The sequence below is a fragment of the Wasmannia auropunctata genome, unplaced genomic scaffold, assembly GCF_000956235.1.
Source record: "Wasmannia auropunctata unplaced genomic scaffold, wasmannia.A_1.0 LD335769.1, whole genome shotgun sequence".
Lineage (NCBI taxonomy): Eukaryota > Metazoa > Arthropoda > Insecta > Hymenoptera > Formicidae > Wasmannia > Wasmannia auropunctata.
Genome location: NW_012027121.1, coordinates 7485 through 7805, shown reverse-complemented (window position 1 = coordinate 7805; position 321 = coordinate 7485).

Genomic DNA, 321 nt, shown 5'->3' with positions numbered 1-321 from the left:
TTTAATTTTTTGTTAGATTTGGCCATAGAATTCGAAAATTCTCAGGAAAAAAGCAACAGAAGCATTTCTGCGCTCTAGTTCTGAATAAATGATAACATTCTGTACAATTCTTATTACTCAAACTATATGAGAAGAGCATATTCGTAAAAATCAGTCCTTTAACTTTTTGCTACTATTGTACGTATTAAACATCCTTAAGTTAAAAAGTTAAATAATTTTAACTTAACTTAGTTACATTTTAGGCTCTTAACTTTTAACTTAATTTAGTTACATTCTATCGGTAACTATTAACTTTTGATCTAACTTTCTTGAAGTTACATA